This window comes from Falco biarmicus, chromosome 2, assembly GCF_023638135.1.
Source record: "Falco biarmicus isolate bFalBia1 chromosome 2, bFalBia1.pri, whole genome shotgun sequence".
Taxonomy (NCBI): domain Eukaryota; kingdom Metazoa; phylum Chordata; class Aves; order Falconiformes; family Falconidae; genus Falco; species Falco biarmicus.
This window is the reverse complement of record NC_079289.1, coordinates 21,450,988-21,470,634: the sequence shown is the minus strand read 5'-3', so window position 1 is coordinate 21,470,634 and position 19,647 is coordinate 21,450,988. Positions and strand designations below refer to the sequence as shown.

The 19,647-nt window shown below is 40.3% G+C and overlaps 1 protein-coding gene across 1 annotated transcript in view; it reads left to right on the top strand.

Moving 5' to 3' along the window:
- Positions 1–4,349: 4,349 nt before the first annotated feature.
- The window catches only part of SACS (sacsin molecular chaperone), a 60,077-nt gene continuing 44,779 nt past the window's right edge, over positions 4,350–19,647 (top strand). The window contains exon 1 of the mRNA XM_056327438.1: positions 4,350–4,549. The gene's annotated coding sequence lies outside the window, so the exon portion shown is untranslated. The remainder of the gene's footprint in view (positions 4,550–19,647) is intronic.

The window sequence follows — 19,647 nt, the reverse complement described above, 5'->3', positions numbered from 1 at the left end:
GCACTGCAGTAGTTAATACATCTACTACCCTGGGCAAATGGGGTCAGTCAGACTGCACGGCTCTGGTCGGGCTGCATGCCATGGGCTGACAGAGTTGGCATTTACATTTTAGTTAGAGGGTGAATATGTTTCATTATTGTTTTAATTTCCCTGCTTTGAATTCTTACTTGATAACCCAGTTGTTTCATGACTTCTCCTGCCCAGATGGTACGTTAAATTTTCTGTTATAATGGTGGTACAAATGCACCAAAATATATTTTTCTTATGATTCCATTAATATTTGAAATATGCATCTATAAATTTCAGTGATGGAAAGTATAGTTAATGAAAAAGCAGCATGTCAAGCTAATCTGAGCCTAAATTAAATTCTCAAAGGGCTATAAAATTCCACACCATTGGTGGTGCTAACACTAACAGCCTGGGCTGGCAACATACTAATAACTGGCTCTAGAAGACCAGGCTGGTATTTTAATCACCCAAACACTAATAGCCTGGCCTTGCTGGCATTGTGATTGTTATGGCACTAATAGCCTGGGAAAGATGGTATTTTAATCATCGTAGATCACAGCCTAGAAATGTTAATTTTTAATATTTCTGTCTTTTTATCAAGGTTAACAAGAGGTCTACTGCAGATATGATCAATTATAAAATGCAGAAATCACTATTTTAACTTTAAAAAATATCAGACTCAAGAGTCATGGCACTCACGGTACTGGACATTTTTCAGTTAGATCACCTTTTGCATCTTTCTTCTTTTTTTAAAATTTATTTTCCCTGCAGCACCTTTAAACCACAGGTGAGTGACTTGGGACAGCTGGAGTGGGCTGTGCTGAAGCATTTGCTATATTACAGTGATCTTACTACAATATCCAACTAATGCAGTCCCAGACATTTAACCTCATACGATAAAAGCCCACTCACTATTGTTGGTATTTTAAGAAATGGATTCAGATAGTCAGCAATTCAACTTAATTTTAAGTGTCACTAATTAGTTATCTATTGAACATTCATTCATGTCAAAGAGCCCACTTAGTCTTTGCTGTTACACTAACAGGTACCAGGCAGGTCACTAACAGATGGATTTTGCAGGAAGGTTTTATAGCCAAGCTTCATTTTTATCCCCTTTAATGTGAGGTTAGGAATGCTGGGGGCTGGGGAAGTGGATTAAAGAGAAAATTGCTGGGTTTCCTCCAAGAGCTTGTGGAGTGAAATCTTGCAATGCCCAGAAAAATGTAATCAAGTCGTCTAGGAATTAGAGCTCTCTCTACAAAAATTAACTGGTTAAGATTTTGAATTCCATTTCATATTTCTCTTAATGGCTGCATCACCTCTTCTGAGATTTTCCACAAAGTTAAAGCAGTCAGAGCTCCCATATAACTTCTGATCTGTGCCCATTACGTCAATGCAATACATCGCATTTTGGGGAAGATTTCAGCTCCCCTCATTGTGGTGATGGCTGTGGGCTGCATGTGGGTGATGAAACCATTTGCCCAGCCTGGAGCACTGCATTGGCACGGTGTGTTGCAGGGGTGTGTGACAGCATGTGTTTTTGGCTGCCCCCAGCCCGGTGCTGGCTGGTGGGAGCCCAGCTCTCCCCACCCTGCCACGGCCACTGTGCTGCAAGGGGCAGCAGGAGATGTGGCTTTGTGCAGCTCCCTCTGTGGGCATCGCACAGAGGCTGCCAGCACCAGGGTTGTTGTGTGAGAGGAGGTGGCCCATCTGGGGAGGAGGGAGGTGAAACAAAAGAGGCAAAGCAAGAAGAAAGTTTCTGGCTGAGGGAGGAGGTGGGTGAACTTTATAAGGTGTCAGCCTTGTGGGTGACCCATCTGGGTAGCTGGCTGCACTTCACCCATGTTGGCACCAATAAAAGTCGTGTCAAACTCAGCAGCAGCAATGAGACTTCTAATTTTACCTGGTTTTCACAGCTGGGATGGTGAATGCATCAATCAAATATTTATTTTTGCTTTTGTTTTAAAATGTCTCTGGAGGGGAAATTCAGCCTTCACCTGCTTCCCACATTGGAAGCCCAGCTGCTCTTCCAGGCTCGGTTTCCAGACACAGGGCTGCCCTCAGCTGCCATGCTTTTGTGAGAAGATTGCTAATAATGCTAGCAGTTCCCAATCTATTTTTCACTCTAGGAAGGGAATTTCAAAGGAGGACTCTTGATGCCTGCTGCTTAAAAAAGATTTGAGCACTTTGTGAGAGAATCATTTTAAAACATTTTAAAACATTCTCTTTTCAGTGTCCTGTCCTACATTGCCTTCTGTCCTCACAATGCTTCCTGTGTCATCCATGACTTCATTCTCACCCCTCTATATGGATTTTTTTCTGCTTTCAGCATCTGAGATTGATAAGCAGGGCTAATGCCACCCTGCTGACCTCTGTGGCCAGCACAGCCCGAGGCAGTTGCAACCAACACGCGTGCCCTGCTTGGGAAGCAAAAGGTGTCATTCTCAGCGTGCCACTGCATTGAAGCCAACGCTTTCGGCAGCTAAACTTAGGGGCAACACGACAGCTGTGTGAGATCATTGTGCTGCAGGAGCTTAGCCAGTGGGGCAGGGTTCTGGAGACTGGCACTGCATGTTATCCTGGCTAAACAGTCTGCTCTGCCTGGTTACAATGTCCTTTTGTTTCCTTGAACTCAGAGAGGATTTCTTACTGTGACCATGGTGAACTTTCGTAAAGCTGAGATATGATGACCAGAAAAATATGTTTTTCCTGGTCTCTGTGGTACAGAAACCAATACTGTAGGGCCAGTTTTGTTGCTTACTTATGGTCAGTACCTCTCGACCTTTCTCTAAATATTTAGACAAGTGCTCTCAACATAAGGATGTTGGCCTCCTCTGGTAAACTGCTTGTGATAACACAAATGATTTCTATCAGATGTACTTTAACATGAAACAGGCCTTGTAAGATTAATAAATCCTTTTATACAATGCTGCAGAGGCCTCTTGGTGTTCTCAGTGTTACTTTAACCTTCAGTATGAGAGAAGTCAGCCTCAGCTCCTTGGCAGGAAACAGTTTTTATTTTTTTTAATCAAAAGCAGCAAAGTCACAGTAAAGTCCAGGAATTCTCTAAGGAGTCGTCCTCTGTCTGTATAAAGCTGCAATAGCACTGTGTTTTCTTCCTGTCAATATTTGTTTTCTCTGCCTCTGCAGGTGTTACCCTGTAGACAAGCTATTTCTAGTGCATCCTGTGCAGCCAAGGACTGCAGAGGGGAAAAGGGAGCTCCAGACTCCCAAGAAATCCCTAATCTCACACTTTCAGCCAGTCCCAAAGCTCTTGGAAAGTGCTATAGCACTGAATATAGCATTTTAAATGAAGACTGCCAGGGGTTGGAACCGTGTGTTTCTGGCTGTGGGTTGCTGGACCATGGGGAGGGACAGCACTCCACACTGGCAGGTGGAGTTCAAAGCAGCAGGACTGGCAAAGTTAGAAGAGCCTTCAAGGGAAAAGTTTCTTGGTTTTCCTTGGAGGACAACCTGACAGGTTAACATGGGTGACTAAGGTGAGAGAACGAAAAAAATCTTAGCAATGCCTTCAGTGGTCCTTTTTCTGTTAAAGGTTGTATTTGAGATCCCCAGTTCTTCTGAGGTCTGCTTTGTGCAGAGTTGATGACACAAGTAGAAGTATAAATGTGAAGTATCTAAGGAGCTAAATTTTAAAATGTGTAAGTGCTAACAGCTACCTGTGCCAACTTGGAAAAAAGAAACCTAACTCAGGATGCTACTGGTAGCACATAGACTTCTGAGCCTTGATGTAATCAGCACTGATGAAATTAATCTAAGGCAGTCCTACACAGCGCCAGCATACTTTACTGTTGGGAAAGGAAAGAAGCAAAAGCAGAACAGTAATGGTATTTACTAAAGCTGCTACACAGACAGAAGTTTTCATGGGCGACTTCTTCAAATTGTGAACATTTTGACACAGCAGGATAGTTCAAGCATGAAATAAATAGGTAGAAATCCTGTTATTTCTATAATTTAAGCTGAAAGAAATGTCAAAAAAAGAAATAGTGCAGCAAAGTGTCAGGAAGTAAATCTGAATTAAACAGAACAGACCATAACATTGGATCTGTTACAGGAGATACTTACTTCAAATACATGTTATGCCTTGAGTAACACCTCTTCCAAACACCAAATTTTGCCCTTCTGTCTCAGTAGCCTTCTCCACCCGATGACTACCCCGTGCCTGCAGTTTGCATTGCACTCCTGAAACCTGAGGTTAGTCAGGACCGTGTCTCTTTAAAAAAAAAAAACACACAACACACCACACACACAAAGAAAGAAAAAAAAAACCCACGCTGGGAAGGGGGAGCTAAAGCCTCTGCTGCATTGGGCTGTGTGGATACAGGGTGGCTGCAGCAGTGGTCACGCATCCCTCCACAGCCTGCTGATTTTGCGGAAGAGGGGGGGAAGGATCATTTTGCGGTCCAGATGCTGTCAAACACAAGCAACCAATGGAAGAAATGGCACAATGAGCAGACAAGCATGTGGAAGCAGTTTATGAAGAAATAGTTGAATACCGAGCTTCACCCCGGCTGATGCTGTAAGTACGAGCTCAATAGCCGATCCCGTAGCCACTGCAGTTGTTTGTGGGAGATGTTTTATGGGTGTCCCTGGTGCTTTTTGCACTCACAGGTGGAGAAAGCATTGACCGTGACGTGTTTCATAGTGTATTTTGGCAAATAACTGTATTGTCTGCGTCTCTGCAGGATTTTGGGGTGACTCGCGAGCTGCAGTGCGCTGGCAGGGTGGGTGAAGCATAGGACTCTTCGCACATGAGGTTGTTCTTTCCTGATGGCTGGCTGGGCTCTGCTCTGTAGATGTGCTAGCAGACTGCTGCAGTACTACCCTCTCTGTGCAAAGGCCTCTCTCTGAATTTCAGCGCTGCCTTCAAGCACTGGGACACAATGCATTTTTTCATGCTACAGTGGCTGACTTAATTTTAAAAAATCCTAGAATTACTTGCTACACAAACTTACTTCATGCCAAGTACTCTATTCTTAATTTTTCTGATGTATGCAGTTGTAGAAAGCTTATGAAATTCCAATAGCTTTGTGTGTTACCACTGGGAGACTGGTTCATAACATAGCTCTCCCAAAGACAGTGCCAAGTATGATTTATTACTCAAAGGAATGAATATTTTCCTATCACTGGTCTGTTTCTAGCTGAAGTAGATGTATGTATTTTTAAATGTAAACATTTGTTCTCATGGAAATCCAGCATCTTGTTCTTTGGCAAATGATTTTGTGTTTTTTATTCTGCACATGCCCTAATGATCTAGTACAGCTTTAAAAACAAGTGAAAAAGCAGAGCTAGAGCAAGTTTACTGCACTGTGTTTCTCAGCAATTTTTTTTGGTAATCAGGCAAAAATTTTTATTGTAGCTAAAACTATGCATGTCAGTGGATTAAAAAACTAAGCAATGAGTATCATCCTTGTTATTGTATGAGAATATTAATTTTGCTTTCATCTAAGTACTGCATGGTGATTTGCTTTAAACCACAGAATATGATCTATTTGATGGCCTCTGTGGTTGTACCTTGACACTTACCGAGCAGCTGCAGAAACCACTACCACTGGGAGATCTCACTCCAGCAGCAGGGGAGGTAACAGCAGGGTAGCTGGGATGAGCAGCGGTGCTGGCGTGTTAAGGAGGATGAGTAGTTGATGCAAGGAGGAGTCCTTTTTCGTGCATCTCTTTTTGGGAGCTGGCAGAACTGCAGCTCCTGATGCTGGTGTCTGCATGTAGCTACGCATTTCTGCCCCTATTGCAACGATGGCCTCAGTGGGGCTGTAAGGCAGACGTTCCCTTACGCTGGGGAACCCACAAGGAAGGTTTCCCGTTGATTTTGGAGTTGCACTCACCTCGTCGTATTCTTAGGGGTATTACAGCTCCATCAGCTGTTTATTTGAAAAACAACTTCTTATTGCTTGCTACCAGAAACTGAATTGTAAGAGGCCCAATTTAGCCCTTAATGAGCTTGTAACAAAATACTGCTACCTAGGGAGTGCTCCAGCAGTGAATGTGACTGCTGAGGCTGTGGTATTGTCAGTGCTCTTTCTGTTCCTTTCTCTCCTGTGGCTGGATTGTCACCTTCCCAACACCAAGCAGCATCTCTAGCTGTAAACAGGATTTCCAAAGACTGAGAGAGTAATCATTTGCATTGTCATGTGAGTGTTTTAAGAATACAAAAAGTCAATCCCACATAGAGAATTTGTGTTCCCATGCTAAAAATGTGCAGGACCGTCACGTAATTTAATTAGATAAAATTGTTTTATAGTCTGCTTACTGTCCTGTGAAGACGGTGGGAAAAGTTCAGCTCCTGTGTGCTTCCATTGTTTTCAGTAGAATTACACTGGGGTGAATTTGGCATTTTTGGGGCTAGTTCAAAAAACTTTTCTTTCTCTGTCCATCTTTCTTAATTGTTTTCCTGTTTGTCAGGCATTAATTATTATGGCCTTCAAGGCAACAGGCCCAGATTCATAAAAAAATAATACGAAGGACCTAAGATGCCCAAGTTAGAACCATGCTTGCCTGAGGGTCCCTGTAAAATCAATGGAAAAAACAGAGGCCCTTCCAGGAAAACTGATATGTTGCATACCTAAAATTAGCCAGTGGTCATTGTACTCCACAGTGTTTGGGGCTGCATGGACCTTGCTCTCAAAAGCACAGTTTCTAACATACTAGATGAGTTTTTATGTAAAAACATTAAAAAATGTAGGGTTTTGTAATCCAAAAGAGCATTTTCTTGAAGAGTTTAGATGGTGTCTAGCTTTCCAGTTTGTTCCAAGGGTTAATACAACACATGGAATTGAGAAAAATGCATGTCAGACTTTGAAGTATTTGATCTGTTGGAAGACTTAATCTTTTTAGAAATATGTTAATTCGTTCAGCAATTTTTTTTGTTATATACACAATTACTCATCAATTATTTCTGCCTCCGCTAAGAAATAAAAGTCACACATTAATTTGGTACACTAGGTTTTCTCTGTAAATCATACTCAGATTTTTCCTATGAGTGTATATTTAATGGATATATTTGCATTTTAGTAGTCTTGAACTAAATCTTTAAATGGGGTGCTCTAGTTTATTAACATTTTTCGTCTTCTTCTTGATCAGCCCAATAGAAGACAGTCATTATTAGGAATTTTTAGCAAGTATGTTGTTGGTTGTGATGGAGGTACACCAAAGCTGTGTGAGGGAGGAAGGAAGGTTTCACACTGCCTGTGAAGAACCTACATGTGTTTACATACAAAGAAATGTGCATCCATGAAGGTCAGACTAGAAATAAATAAGGCTTAGTTGTCTTCCCTAAACTTACCTGTAGAAATTGTCTCCATCCCGGTGAAACCAAAACAAGGCAGCATTTCTGATAGGCGATGATTACACTCAGGACATGATGGGGCAGGTGTTTTGAGCTCCTCTGGTGACCTGTCAGGATGGCACAAATGTGCCCCAGGCTCCTTTCAGTGGTAAGGTCTGGCTTCTTTTTTCTTACAGGAGAATGATACAGTTGATTGCATATCCCAGTCACCATTTATTTGAGATAAGACAGCTGGTGGAAAATAGTAAAGGTCAAAGCTTTAACACTCTGGTCTCCTGTGAAGAAGGAAATACCAATGTTAGTATTTGAATTACTAGTTTTAGTCAAAGGTTCGGTGAAGCAAAGGGAACAGCTTGTACCTTGTTTCAGGACAGGCTAATTTACCTGGCTGTTGCTTCGTTAGTTATATATGGTACACTGTGGAGCTCTGCAGCATTAACAACAACATTATTGTCGGGTTTTAACTAATGTAAGCTGAGATCCTGTAGAACATGCTAGTAGCTACAGAATGGTCTGATGCTCTTCACAAGCAGTCACCAGCTGTCGCTGAGTCCTGTTCCATAAAATCATTTGCGCTATGAAAGAAATTGCTAATGTCAGATGTCTGGAGACCTGCTGGGAGAGAAGGGGAATTACAGCTGGGCTCTCAATCCTTGCTTATGCTACCTGTGCTTTCCCCATAAACTGCTCCCTATAAACCTTCCCCTTCCTTCTCAAATTTCTCCCTCCATATTGTCTTTCTTCTCTGTCCCAGCACAATTCCTACATGAATTACCACTTCTGATCAACTCTCATGAGGGTTTTTTTTGCAACAGCAGTGTCCCTGGCCAGCCCCCATCCTCCAGCAGCATCTCACATTTCTCTTACTCCCCAAGGGTGAATTTGCAGGCTCTGGCCATATCTGTGTTACTAAATAAGAGAGCTACGGAACAAATATCTGCTCAGGTCCTTAGCTCTCTCCTTTGTGCTCAGAGGTGCAGCCAAGCTCACGCCTTGGGACCAGCACAAGCATGTGCTGAGCCAGGCACTCTGTCTAGAGCAGTCCATGAACAAGAGATGGAGCGAGCTGTCCACTGGAAGGTGATTTTTGCACTGTAGAGCATTGTGAAGTCTTTTTCCAGGCACTCATAAGTAATTTTCACTTTGTCACCTTCACGTTCATATTGCATTGGCACTGGAAACACTCGCCTGGCTCTTGGCATAGCCTTGTGTTACCGCAGCAGTCCTGTGCCGTGCAGTGTCTCAGCCTAACAGTGGTAATCCACCACAGCAAATTAGATTTAAGAATTGAAGAACTTAAAGTGTTTTCTGGTTTGTTTTGGTTACTTCTGTCAACATTAAGCTCACCTCTTTAAATCATACTGGTTGTCTGATGTTTATACAATGTATGTGTATGTACATGGGGACTTCCCCCAAACAGCAGTAGCCGTGTGGAAAACTCATCACTTTGGGACATACACGATTATATACAATAAATTACTTGGTTGCATATGTTAGAAAGCACTCCCCTACTGCAGAAAAATGGATCGTTAGAGCTGAAAGAGCTTTTCCATCTCTTCTGTGATGCCATGAAAACTGATTTATTTCAGTTTCTCATTAGCTGTGACAAGGATGATGTCAGAGAAGTTGTGCATGCCCTGTCTCATAAATAATAAATGAGAAGGACCTTGTCTCCTCTTTCTTTAATGGATCAAAGTTATAGCTGGATGGAAAAGGCACCAGCTTGCTTTATGGAACATAATGGAGTAACAAAATTGCTCAGACTCATTTGAGTGTATTGATCCCTGGGGATTCTGCCTGCCCCTTTATCTTGATATCTGGCATCTCTCTCACCATGTTGTAGAATACGACTTTGATTAAGAAGAATAACGATAAGCTCTTAAAGTTTTATTAAAAACTAGAAATAAGAGAAAAAAAGGCATGTTCTTTTTGGTTAGCCTAAACTCTGTAATATAAAAGTCTTCCAAATGCCCTTTCAGTGGAGCTTCATTTATTAATTGTTAATGTAACGACTCCAATCTGAAATGTGCTTCTCATTTCTTTCTATTACAGTGCTTGCAGCGAGAGAGAGCTTTGTTGTTATAAGCTTCTCATTAATCATAATTTTCACTAATAAGGTGCTGTTTAATCAAGTAGTTCAAAACACTCTGCAAACACTCGTGAATGCAGCTTTATGATACCCCTGTTGCTTAATATAGCTGTTTGTGAATAACATTATTTCTGTTTCATATGCTGAAATGTCCATATTCAGTCCCTTGGTCTTTTTCTTTCAGTGTTAGGCCACCTTTGTAGTATTTTTAATTAGGAAAAAAAAAAAAAAAGAGCATTGAAATATGTGTTTAGAAAGTAATACCTAGTATTGGGTATGTTGTGAAGTGATAGAAGAAGAGACGACAAAGTACAGGCACACCAAATCTTGGCAGAGTTCTTCTGAGAGTATTTTTCAACAACAATTCCTGTTGTGAATGCCTCCTGCTAAATAAACAGGCTACATTTCAGTGCTTTCACACTGGTTTGCAGCATTAGCAAAGGAGTTCAGTACTCTCAGCTTTTAAAAGATTTTCTACCCACTGTCTTGGCATGCTGTATGGAGCCAATTCTCTGTGTTAATCTTGCTTCTGCAACATTTGGCATTCCTAGATGAAAATTTTCAGCATAGTGTGTCCCAGTTTAGAGACAGGCCCTCCTACTTATGAAGAAGCACTTCATACAGATAAATTCCCTGCTTAAAAGCATACTAGTCATAGAGAGAAAATGCCATACCATTTGTCATCAATTTTGGCTGACAAATGGCATAGAAATGAAAATACTTCTGGTCATGTCTGTCAAACTATTCATGCTTCTATAAGTATGTAGTGATCATAAGAGCCTGTTCCTGCTGCTTTTATATAAAACTGGACTTGGAAGAACAGAAGAGAAGAAGAAAATGTATTTATTTTTTATTAATAACAGTAACTGAGAATGAAATTTGACCTTGAAACAAACACTTCAGAAGTATTTATCTGTTGGTCTGAACAACACCCTGGCACACCAGGTAGATGAACATCAGTCATATGTCTGTCCTGGATCTTAAATATTACAGCCTCCTCTTCTGCGCTTTTGTAGTTACAGTCTTACCCTGCTGATAGCGATCCAGATGCTGCTGGGCAAATTATTTTCCTGACTTGCCACTAGACTAAGGCTGCCCTGCTCTATGCTTTCCTTGATTCCTCTCTTTTCCTAAGCATCAAGCGTAGGCTGCCTCAACCACTGTGCTTAGTTGCCAGCTGGGGTTAAACCACTATGTTGACAACACAAAAGTATTCCCAACCCATAAATACAAAATCATTTCATTCTAACCAAGAAATAAGGAGTGAATGCAGTGATCTGGTGGCATGCCCCACAGGCCAATGAACTTAGTTGCTCTCAGGTAAGAGGGTAGATGTGAATGTCAGAACTCAGAGCTTCTCCCCACCCTTCCCCAGCTGCCATTTTCCAGATACACAAATTTAGAAACTCTCAGTTTAGATGTCCCAAGGGATTCCCAGGGCCTGGCTGTGCACAGAGGGCTTGGATGGGATCTCCTGGAAGAGAGCCGTGCTCTGATGTCGTAAGCTGTAAGAGCCTTCTTAGGGAGAAAACTGATCAGTCTCCAAAGCTGCCACTTCTCTGCTTGCATCTCCTTTTGGAGGGCTGCCGGAGAACCTCACTGCTCTTACGATTCATTCTTACCCACTCTGGGCTTGGTTTATTCTGGGACAATTTAAACCTATATATTTTTGTGCCCACAGAATCTAATAGGTCAAATAGGACTACTGCTTTTCCTGCGCTCATTCCTCTAATAGATTTACGAAGAATAATCTCACCTTTTCTTTGCTATCTTTTCTTCCATTCTCTTTGGCTAAAGAGGCCAGTTTCTCTTAGTCTCTGCTTAGCGGACAGGCTGTTGATTCCCATGGCGGTCCCTGTGGTTTCAAGGCATGTCTTTGGGAAACTCTCATTAGCTTCTTATTATTATCTGCCATAAAGGTGGTTCTGTATCTATGATTATTGTAATAATTTTCATCTTTTCCTGCTCAACTGATAGTTTTCAATGTGGTCAGTGTTTCTAAACTTCAGGAGATGAGATTTATGCCTTTTCCTTTCTCTGGAAGACAGTTTTTCAATGGAAGATATTAGGTTGACTGCATATTTTGTTGTATTTTAACTCATTTTGCATTTGCTTTTATGTCTTTAATTGGTCTTTCCTTTCTAAAGCCTTGCACACTCTTGACATTGCACAAAGGATCTGTAGTTGCCCAGATCACTTTTTCCCAGTCATACAGTACTAAACTCTGCTTGATTTATTAAAAGTATTTCCTACTAAAACTGTGATTTTGTATTCCAGAGTTCTTGGACAGAGATGATCTCATTTCTTCCAACCACAATGAGTTAACTCCCACCTCAGTTATGGAATTTCAGTTTCTTCAAGTTTTTTTCTACTAGCCATGTCATTTGATCTCCATATTGAATGCTAAAAATAAAAAAAAATAATTAAAAAAATCTACTTACCTCTGTTACAGGTTGCGCATGGGACTTTGTAAGTAAAAAGGCCGTATCTCAAATTATGCCCAGAAATCATTTGGAAGAAGCTGTTGCTCAGTAGGAGAGGCATCATTTGGTGAAGTCGTCCACCACACACAATCTGCAGTCCAAAACCGACAGGGTCCATGACATCCCTGATGATGAACCAGAGCTTAGTTTTGTTAGATGCAGTTATGTCAGCAATACACACTTGCCTCAGCTAGACATCCCTCAAAGCAGGGCTGTCTGAATATCTCATACCTCCTGAAGGAGAGAATGACTTGGCAGGGTCATGATGCTATCAAGATTATCGCATCATAAGCTTTCCAGTAATTCAACATGAAAAAAGTTTTTTTTTTTGCAATAACATCTGAGGACAGGCTAAGTGTTAGGAGAAGGCTTGGCTTCTTGAATGCTCCTTTGAGAGCTGGTAATATCTTCCCCTCCTTGAAAGTGCTGGGGGTATTCTGTAACTGTAGACTTGAGATTTCCTTGTCAGGCTTTTGTCAGTCAAGTGCAGATTTCTGAGTTGTAGGTCCAAGAATTTCAAACCTTGAAGAAGATACTGCAAAACACATTCATACAGTAAATAAATAAATCACATTTATGTATATCTGATACAGTTAGTGTTTTGTGGCTATCAATCTTGCCTGAATCCAAATATCTGTAAACAAAAGGGGGAACCTCCATATAATAATAAATGCTTATTTAATGAAAAAAATATTAAGTCAGCAATTGAAACAGCTTTGCTTCTTAGGACTTTCAGATTGCTTTGATAAGCAATTTCTTCCAATTTTCATTGCCATAATAATAATAATAATAATAATAATAATAATAATAATAATGAAAAAAGACCCAGAACTGTCCTTAGAAGACAGAAAGTCCAACTAAAACCACAGCTGCTCCTAACAGCAGGCTAACATCCTTCCTTCCTGGTCATCTGTGCTGCAAGGTGATCAGAGAGGAAGATGCCAGGCCAGAGAAAGTGGCAAGGCTAAGCTATCATACTGATAGCTGAGGTTACACAGTGTTCAGGGAATGGTAATGCCTAAACCAAATATTCATTTTACTGATTGAAGACAATTTTTTTTAAAGATCTGAACCCATCTGCTCCTAATTTAAAAGTTGAAGTAAGATCAGTAGGAAGATTTGAATATAGCTAAACCCTTCACCTGAAGGTAAAGTAAAAATTATTTTTAAAACATTGTGTGAAAGGATAACTTTCCACATATAAGCATTACTTATGATAATTACTTGGAGTTTGATTTACTTAATGGGTAATAAATTTTCTAAGTATATTTTTTTCTGCTTTGGATATTTGAACACAAAGACTTTATTATTTGTGATCATCTAAAACAAATAACCCAACTCGTATGCTGATTCAGTATACTTAAGCTTGAGTTGCCTGTTAGTAGTTTACCAGGTAAGAGGCAAAACAGGTAAAGAATTCAGGTGCCAAGATTAGGTATTCAGAATTTAGGGCATAACTGACTTTATGGTAAATAGATAATCTTCCTAAGTTCATCTTTAAAATAAGTTCATTTACTGTTTCATCTTAAGTGCATTCCTGCAAAGTGCACTTCAGGGGCACCCTTAGACTTCATGTGTCTGTTACAACGGTCTTTTGTGTACAGCACTGTATAGTGCCTTTAGGTGACCGTGAAGAGCATTAAGTTTTCCTTCTATTTCAGCCACTAGTAATGTTGCAAAACAATAATCAAGGGGTAAGCTTTCCAGGGTACTCTTGAAGAAAAGTGCTGGAGGGAGATATTTTTGTAGCGAAAAGAATCATTATAGAAATCCAAACAAAATCTAATTAAAAAAAAAACAAAGAGAAGGAAATGTGTAAAAGTACTCACCACCCCCGGGGAATCATATTTTCAGAACACTTGACCGAATACTTTTTCTTCCAGCCCTGTATCAAAAAATTCAGCTGCCATAATTATACTGAAATTTTAGTGTTTTTGTACAAGGGCTTAGTTCCTATCCTGCCCTTCATCTGGTTTCTTATCAGGGACTCACAAGACTCGTGTCCCACTGTTAGATAATTCATAAACTCTTGTATTAGCAAGTTTGCACGGAACAGTGTGTTCCTATGGTGGATGGCCCAGAGTAGTTTAGACCCTAGAAACTATACAGCTGCATTAGTGTTCAGCTTGGACCTAGAGTACCCTGCTTTAGAGCAAGCAAAGCTTTTGAATTAAGCTGGGTATCTCTAAATGGCATTGTATTGTGCAATCAAGTCATAATCCATATTCCTGCTGTTTTCTTCTCTGCTTAATAGCCCCATTGTTCATATGTTTTTGACTGCAGAGATCTTCAGGTCTCTGTATTATGTTTCCTAGAAAGCCCCAGTTTCCCGTTTTCATTCGAAACCCCATTACATGGTTCAGAACTGACTCTAAACACAAATGGGTTTCCTGTTTGTCCTTTTATGTGGCACCCATTGCTTTCAGTTTCAGAGGAGAGGTCTTAAAATCTCCAAGTTTCTGGAGAACAGCAGTGAGGTTTTAACAACCTGACTCTTTCCTTCAGTTGGTTTTATTTTTTGGTTGGTTGGTTGGGGTTTTTTAAGCCTTTTTCTCCAGCTGCTCTTCATTGTTGAGAAATCACTTTGAGATACTTCTATTGGGTATCTAAATTTACTTCATCAGAATCTGATGAAAGGATTCTTTATGCATAATTCAACCACATAGTCCCAGATGGTTATTGTAAGGTCATTTGAATACCACAGGATCAAACTGTGAAGTAGTCATATTATTACAAATAATTTTTAGAGTGTTCATATTGTTGCATATAGCCATTCTTCCTGAGTCACCTTTTCTGTAAGTGAAGTATTGCAAATCTTGTGTTAAGCACATTTACTTCTTGAGAATTGTGTTTCCCTTGTTCCTTTGAGAAAGAAAAAGATGAAGCTGGCGCAGGACCTGGTTTTTTGTTGCAAGTAACTTAGTCTTATTCTTGAGAGGAAGTGTACATTTTTTTGGCCCCTGAGACAAATTTCCCTCCACTTCATGGCTTAGGGTAGCAACCAACTAATATATCCACACAGCACTGAGCTGCAAGGAGGTACTGGCTTAATCTTGAGAACCATAGGGCTATCAGCTCTGCTTAGTGCAGTGATGGTTCGTTACTGCTTTGCTGCTTCTGATTTTGGAGCCAGCAGCTGCTACGTTTGCTTGGATAACTCTAACTCTGAACTGTTTTCCAGTACGTGCTACAGATTTATCCATACCTAATCTACTGCTTACCATTACGGCCTAACTTCACCATCTGCTGCTGGAGGCTGTCATCTCTCTTAATAATAGTTTTCTCAGTTAATTAATTTCAGTGGCTGGCAGATGACCACCACACTGTGAGACAAAGATCAGGAGAGGGGGCTCACTCAGCCTGAGGGAACTACGTAACCTTGCTGCAGATAACACACCTTAGCCTTGTTTTGGGCTTGCCCTGGGCTCCGGTGCAGGCTTTGATGAGCAATGTGTCTGTGTTCTCACCCACACTCTTGCTGGTGCAGCTTTTTTCTTTTCTGAGTCTCGTGGTTTGAGTAGATGCTAAAACTGCCTAAATCTAAACCAGATGCAATTAATTCCTAGAGCACCTTCATAAATCAGACTTTTCTTAAATACTTGGTTGGAAACCTCGTTCCTGCAGTCAAGGCTGAATAAGTTCCCAGATTTGTGATTAGCTTGGCAGAGCATTCTGTGGTTTTTGACCCCTCACTCCCCATGTGGCATATAGTCACTAGCTCAGGTTTAGCTGGAATTTTCTTTGTTTATCAAACCTCCTGCTATTCTAGGAACCTATGGCAATTATGGAGCTGCTGGTCAGTGATTATACTACTCAATGGGATCTAAGAGGGATAATTGTTGCTCTTTCTATTGCTGGTGTGGCCTTGAAACGACTAGGCACAAACAACAATATTTGGTCCAGAAAAACCCAATGACGACAAAATTGGCCCCACTTTTCATTTGTTAAATATTCTTATCCTTGTACATATATTTGTCATGTTTCATCAAAAAAGAGCAACGTCCACTGTGCCAAATATATTGAAGACATCACACTCTAGATAATCACTTTTGTACAGCTACTATCAATCTGTCCTCTGTATAAAAATCAACAGGAGTGCAGCATTTTGTTCATTATAATATTAATAGCATTATTCATAAAGTATTCCTAGTATTAATGCTATCAATAGTATAAAGTGTTGGCATTTTTGAAAGCTTTTAGTTTACTTCTAATCTTAAAATTGTGTATGATAAAGCATGAAAGCTCATGTAATGTATGACATTATAAATGCAGAGAGGTGTGCATTGCTGATGGCTCTGATTTATATTTGCTAATGGCCTGGGCTACTCATTTCAGTTGAATTTTGTACACCAAAACTGTCTGGACAATAAACATATTAAGGACATACCTACTTTACTTCCAGTATTTCTAGCTCACTGGCACATTATTGTATTACACTGTTTCAGGTCCATCTCAAATTTCTGCAGAACAGTTGTCTCTGAGAAGCAGCTCTGTACATTTGTGTGGTACCTGCAGTTGTGTGATAGCCTTGAATTTAATTTAACCTTTGATAGAAGTGCATTTTGAAACCAGCTAGTATACTAGTGCATTGACAGGAACAATTTGTACATAAGAGGTCTCTGTATTCTCTGTATTTGATAGCTGGATGGTCTTTTTCTTATGATTTAGCTGCTTGCTCTGGACTGTGCATGGGTCCTCCTATTCATAGTGAGTGTGCTCTAGGCTCATTCAGGTCTACCACTACCATTGCATGGAGGCAGATTTTAATTATGAGAATTAAGCCTGTCATATGTTTCTGCCTAAATAAATCCAGGAGAAAGCCAAATTTAGTGAAACAGTAGAACCATTCTGCATTTATAGTAGTACACTGGAGATTGCAAACTAGCCCTGAGATGACACCATAGTACTTGAGGTCAGGGATTAGACCTTGGGTATATTCAGTTTCCAGCTTGTTCTGCCTCTCTCGGCACTCATTTGCCAGCCTTCAGTTTTGCCAGGTGTCCTTGCTTTTTGCCTTTTTTAAAGGATGTTTCTGTCACACTAACAGGTTTAGAAGAAGGCACGTTTATAGTTTGTGTCATAAGGTGCATCTGCCTGTATTTGCTGGCAAAACCATTATTGGTAAAACCAAAATGATGTCATATGCATGAGGTAAAGACTTGTACATTTTCATTCAATTTACAGTTTACTGAGAAAGCATTTTGGGGGGAGAGTGAAATGTCCTGAAACAAAAAAGTGCATTTCCCCCATCCCGTTTACACATGGACTCTTTGTAGCTGTGATACTGAAAGGAGCCATGATTAGTGTGAGGTGATGGAGCCACGGCGTGTCCTTGAACCTTGAAGACAAATGGTAGGTACAGCCAAGGTTACCCGTGAATGCAGCAGATGGATGGGGCATCTTGGGCTACGCACACCCTGCTAGTGACCCAGCCATGCTGCAGCTCTGGTAAGCTCAGCTTACTCTCAGGGTATGCTGCTCACAACTGCTCTCCTGCTCGAGGATATATACCTTCTGTTGTTGTGGTCTTGTTTATTCCAACAGAGGTCAGCATAAGCAATAATGGTTTTGTGATCAAATTGTGCTTTTAAACTGTATAAAACATAAAGTGAGGATTAGCTACTGCTGTGCTTTGTTCACGAATTTTCTCCGCTAAACTTTGGATTGTGTTCAGTAATTATGATGGTTCTTGCATGCTTCCCATGCTACTGGATGGAGTATCAACAGTTTTGATTTAGTTGTTATTGCTGAGGAAAGGAACTCAGTGTATGTGTAGTTTAGACTGTATGTAGTAGAGTGTGAGTTTTAGGTTGATGCCAATATTAAAAGGATGGATAAGGAATTGAACAGATAGTCAGATAACCACTAATGATTTTCACACCAGAAATTTCTGGAATGGTATTAATATATATGTATCTACCTGATTTGCAGGTAGAATTAGGTATTTGCATAGCTGTGCCTGTGGCTTCATACCTACAACTAATTACAGGCATCCATAAAAATGAAGACTGTTTTTACAGATTGACTACTAAACCTCCTTCACCAAAATTCAATTAAAGACAGACATAAAATCCTCCAGCAAAGGTGTTTCCTTTTAAAAACTAATAAAACAGACAGTAGAATATTGGCATAGGCAATGGTTGTAACTGTTTTTTCCCAGGACAGATTTATGGTTATGTCTATACTAATAAATTCAGTGACAGAATGTTCTCAGATGCTGCAGCTCTATGTCATATAAAACTACAAAGTAACCTGTATGACCACCTCAGGCACTGAAGTGTAAGGTCAGGAAGTTAAGTATGCCAGGGTCAGTCTGTATCTGGTATCTGACAGCCAAATTGGCTCTCTTTCTTACCATAGGAGACAACATAGAGATGACTGTATCAAAATCTTTCTAGGATTGTAACGTGATCTGGTAGCAAACTGACAACACCATTTGGTCACATCCATGCTGGCAAGACCAAGCTCCTTCGAGGACTAACAGAATTATTTGCCAGTATAGAGATGTCACTTCGTACTGATATAACTTGCTCTTCTGCTAAGCAAACTGTTTATTGAATTAATAATTTTTAGACTGCTTTCAGGTATTTTGGACCTATACATTTTTCGGACAAGGTGCCATTGCCAAAAATCCTAGAAGATATTTTTATTTTCTTAGGGTGTGTCAGTACCGAGAGCAAGTAACATACCGATTCATTTGAAACAAGGGGCCTTTCAGTGTCCTGGGAGAAATACAGGAATTACTGACTTACAAAGGATTTAGCTAGAGTCTTGTCAGCATGCAAGTCATGCACAGTCCTACGTGCGAAGTCATGCACAAAATTGCAATGAATTAAAAAGCTTCCCCACAGCAACATAATAAAGGACAATCTTTGAAAGGCCAAACCCAGAAATAGAATGCAGACTGAGAAAGTGTGTCACTCACTAATTATGGAGAAGCTGTCTCTTAAAGTAATAATTAGCTTTCTATTATAAACCTATTTTTTTCTTTTTCCATCCCCAAGACAATTGAAGCTGCTCAAAACACTTTAAATGTTTTTCAGGTATGATTTTACTAATGATGTTTTAGGAAGAACATATAAGCTGGCCTAGTCTTTCAACTATGGCTGCATCATGGAGTGCCATGTCCCCCCTGAGCCTGGCTTTCCACCACAGTCAGAATACCTTTCCTGGGTGCTCCCCTCTCAACTGCAGCCCATTAAGCAGCAGGGCTGCAACGGTTTTACTTTCGATGGAATCATTCATACCTGGGCAAATGAAGCTGGATTTGCATGGCTCTTTGCTTAAGTCTGTGTTACTTAAGTATGACTTAAGTGTGGAACTTCTCTTTGAATTACATGCTAGATATACATCTCAGCATCTGTAGAGAGAAAGAATTATATTGAAGTCATTTTGTAACACATTATGCTATGTTAAATTATCTGTGATGCTTTTCACAGTAAACATGCGTTCCGAAGTCATCTTCAGTCTGTATACTTTGATGTTGCATTTACTAACTGAGTAGGTAAATCCCCAAGTATTAAAAAAAATATAAATATATTTAGTTCACAAATTGTAGCCTCTTTTCTTTCATACAATTTGTATTTCAATATCATGCTTTCATAGTAAATTAATTCACCTTTTGCAATTTAGCCACAGTCGCTTCTCCTTCTGGGGCAGGAAAGAGTGTCTCTTCATTACTGTTTGAAGAGAGCCGTACAAAACTGCACATTATGGAAAAACTTGCCGACACTGTCAGAAGCTCA